At 38.9% G+C, this 3,610-nt stretch overlaps 1 non-coding gene across 1 annotated transcript; it reads left to right on the top strand.

Annotated features, from left to right (window-relative positions):
• The first annotated feature begins 1,891 nt into the window (after nt 1-1,891).
• Nucleotides 1,892-1,999, top strand: LOC130983653 (small nucleolar RNA R71). The gene has a single exon (XR_009087634.1). It is a non-coding gene; the product is annotated as a small nucleolar RNA R71 (small nucleolar RNA).
• Nucleotides 2,000-3,610: the final 1,611 nt, after the last annotated feature.

The following is a 3,610-nucleotide window of genomic DNA, read 5'->3' as shown; positions in this document are numbered from 1 at the left end:
ATCTTCCTCCAGGGTGTGCTGTTTTTCTTCCTGTTTTTCATTCTGTTTTTGCTTTTTTCATTGTTTTTGTGACTTCTTATGATCATCAACCTACAAAAAAGATAAACTAACAAAAGAAAATAATCAACTATAAAACATTTGGTTGCCTCCCAACAAGCGCTTCTTTAATGTCATTAGCTTGACAGAGGACTCTCATGGAGCCTCACAGATGCTCAGAGCCGTGTTGGAACCTCCCAACACCAAACTTAGAGTTTGAATGTGGGGGTTCAACACCAAACTTAGAGTTTGGTTGTGGCCTCCCAACACCAAACTTAGAGTTTGACTGTGGGGGCTCTGCTTGGCTCTGTTTTGAGAGAAGCTCTTCATGCTTCTTCTCCATGGTGACAGAGGGATGTCCTTGGGCTTTAAACACCAAGGATTCTTCATTCACTTGAATGATCAACTCTCCTCTATCAACATCAATCATAGCCTTTGCTGTGGCTAGGAAGGGTCTGCCAAGGATGATAGATTCATCCATGCATTTTCCAGTCTCTAGGACTATGAAATCAGTAGGGATGTAATGGTCTTCAATCTTCACCAAAACATTCTCTACAAGTACATGAGCTTGTTTTCTTGAATTGTCTGCCATCTCTAATGAGATTCTTGCAGCTTGCACCTCAAAGATCCCTAATTTCTCCATTACAGAGAGGGGCATGAGGTTTACACTTGACCCTAAGTCACACAAGGCCTTCTTGAAGGTCATGGTGCCTATGGTACAAGGTATAGAAAACTTCCCAGGATCCTGCCTCTTTTGAGGCAGTTTCTGCCTAGACAAGTCATCCAGTTCTTTGGTGAGCAAAGGGGGTTCATCCTCCCGAGTCTCATTTCCAAATAACTTGTCATTTAGCTTCATGATTGCTCCAAGGTATTTAGCAACTTGCTCTTCAGTGACATACTCATCCTCTTCAGAGGAAGAATAGTCATCAGAGCTCATGAAAGGCAGAAGTAAGTCCAATGGAATCTCTATGGTCTCATTTTGAGCCTCAGATTCCCATGGTTCCTCATTGAGGAACTCAGAGGAGATTGGTGCACGCCCATTGAGGTCTTCCTCAGTGGCGTCCTCCTCCTCTCTTTCCTCTCCATATTCGGCCATGTTTATGGCTTTGCACTCTCCTTTTGGATTTTCTTCTGTATTACTTGGGAGAGTGCTAGGAGGGAGTTCAGTAATTTTCTTGCTCAGCTGACCCACTTGTCCTTCCAAATTCCTAATGGAGGACCTTGTTTCAGTCATGAAACTTTGAGTGGTCTTTATTAGATCAGAGACCATTGTTGCTAAGTCAGAAGTATTCTGCTTAGAACTCTCTGTCTGTTGCTGAGAAGATGATGGAAAAGGCTTGCCATTGCTAAACCTGTTTCTTCCACCATTATTGTTATTGAAACCTTGTTGAGGTCTCTCTTGATTCTTCCACGAGAAATTTGGGTGATTTCTCCATGAAGAATTATAGGTGTTTCCATAGGGTTCTCCTAGGTAATTCACCTCTTCCATTGAAGGGTTCTCAGGATCATAAGCTTCTTCCTCAGATGAAGCTTCCTTAGTACTGCCATGTGCATTTTGCATTCCAGACAGACTTTGAGAAATCAAATTGACTTGTTGAGTCAATATCTTGTTCTGAGCCAATATGGCATTCAGAGTGTCAATCTCAAGAACTCCTTTCTTCTGACTAGTCCCATTGTTCACAGGATTCCTTTCAGAAGTGTACATGAATTGGTTATTTGCAACCATTTCAATTAGTTCCTGAGCCTCTGTAGGCGTCTTCTTCAGATGAAGAGATCCTCCAGCAGAGCTATCCAAGGACATCTTGGATAGTTCAGAGAGACCATCATAGAAAATACCTATGATGCTCCATTCAGAAAGCATGTCTGAGGGACATTTTCTGATTAATTGTTTGTATCTTTCCCAAGCTTCATAGAGGGATTCTCCATCCTTCTGTCTGAAGGTTTGGACTTCCACTCTAAGCTTACTCCATCTTTGAGGTGGAAAGAACTTTGCCAAGAAGGCATTGACTAGCTTTTCCCAAGAGTCCAGGCTTTCTTTAGGTTGAGAATCCAACCATATTCTAGCTCTGTCTCTTACAGCAAAAGGGAATAGCATCAGTCTATAGACCTCAGGGTCAACCCCATTAGTCTTGACTGTGTCACAGATTTGCAAGAATTCATCTAAGAACTGATGAGGATCTTCCATTGGAAGTCCATGGAACTTGCAATTCTGTTGCATTAGAGAAACTAATTGAGGCTTAAGCTCAAAGTTGTTTGCTCCAATGGCAGGGATAGAGATGCTTCTCCCATAGAAATCAGGAGTAGGTGCAGTGAAGTCACCCAGCACCTTCCTTGCATTGTTGGCATTGTTGTTGTTTTCGGCTGCCATGGGTTCTTCTTCCTTGAAGAATTCGGTCAGGTCCTCAACAGAGAGTTGTGCCTTAGCTTCTCTTAGCTTCCGCTTCAAGGTCCTTTCAGGTTCAGGGTCAGCTTCAACAAGAATGGCTTTGTCTTTGTTCCTGCTCATAAGAAAGAGAAGAGAAAAAGAAAATGTGGAATCCTCTATGTCACAGTATAGAGATTCCTTGAAGTGTCAGAGGAAAAGAAAAATAGAAGAAAGAAGGTAGAAGAATTCGAACTTGATGAGATAGAGTTCGAATTGTGCATTAAGAAGGAGTAGTACTCCATAAATAGAAGGATGTGAGAGAGAGGGAAGTGGATTTTCGAAAATTAAATTAAAATGATTTTAAAAACATTTTGAAAAATTGATTGATAATTTTCGAAAATTGAAAGTGGAAGAGAAATCAAGTGATTTTGAAAAGATTTTGAAATTAGAAGTTAAAAAGATTTGATTGAAAACTATTTTGAAAAAGATGTGGTTGAGAAGATATGATTGGTTTAAAAAAAATGTGATTGAGAAGATATGATTTGAAAACAATTTTAAAAGATATGTTTTGAAAATAATTTTAAAAGATTTGATTTTGGAAATTAGTGACTTGCCTAACAAGAAAAGATATGATTCAAACATTAAACCTTTCTCAACAGAAAAGGTAACATACTTAAAATGTTCAATCAAATCATTAATTGTTAGGAAGTATCTTTGAAAAAGGAAAGAAATTGATTTTGAAAACATTTGATTGAAAAGATATGATTTGAAAAAGATTTGATTTTGAAAAACTTTGAAAACTTGAAAAAAAATTGATTTTGAAAACAAAATCTTCCCCCTAGCACCATCCCGGCGTTAAACGCCCAGAATGGTATACATTCTGGCGTTTAACGCCCAAAATGCTACCTCTTTGGGCGTTAAACGCCCAACCAGGTACCCTGGCTGGCGTTTAAACGCCAGTCTGTCTTCTTCACTGGGCATTTTTGAATGCTCAGCTTTTTCTGTATAATTCCTCTACAGCATGTTCTGAATCTTCAATTCTCTGTGTTATTGACTTGAAAAGACATAAATCAAAAATATTTTTGGATTTTTAATAATAAGGGAAAATCAAAATGCAACTAGAATCAAACAACAATGCATGCAAGACACCAAACTTAAGATGAGACACTAGACTCAAACAAGAAATATTTTTGAATTTTATGATTTTGT

This window comes from Arachis stenosperma, chromosome 5 (assembly GCF_014773155.1).
Source record: "Arachis stenosperma cultivar V10309 chromosome 5, arast.V10309.gnm1.PFL2, whole genome shotgun sequence".
Taxonomy (NCBI): domain Eukaryota; kingdom Viridiplantae; phylum Streptophyta; class Magnoliopsida; order Fabales; family Fabaceae; genus Arachis; species Arachis stenosperma.
The sequence above is the reverse complement of the archived record's forward strand: the minus strand, read 5'-3'. Positions and strand labels throughout refer to the sequence as shown.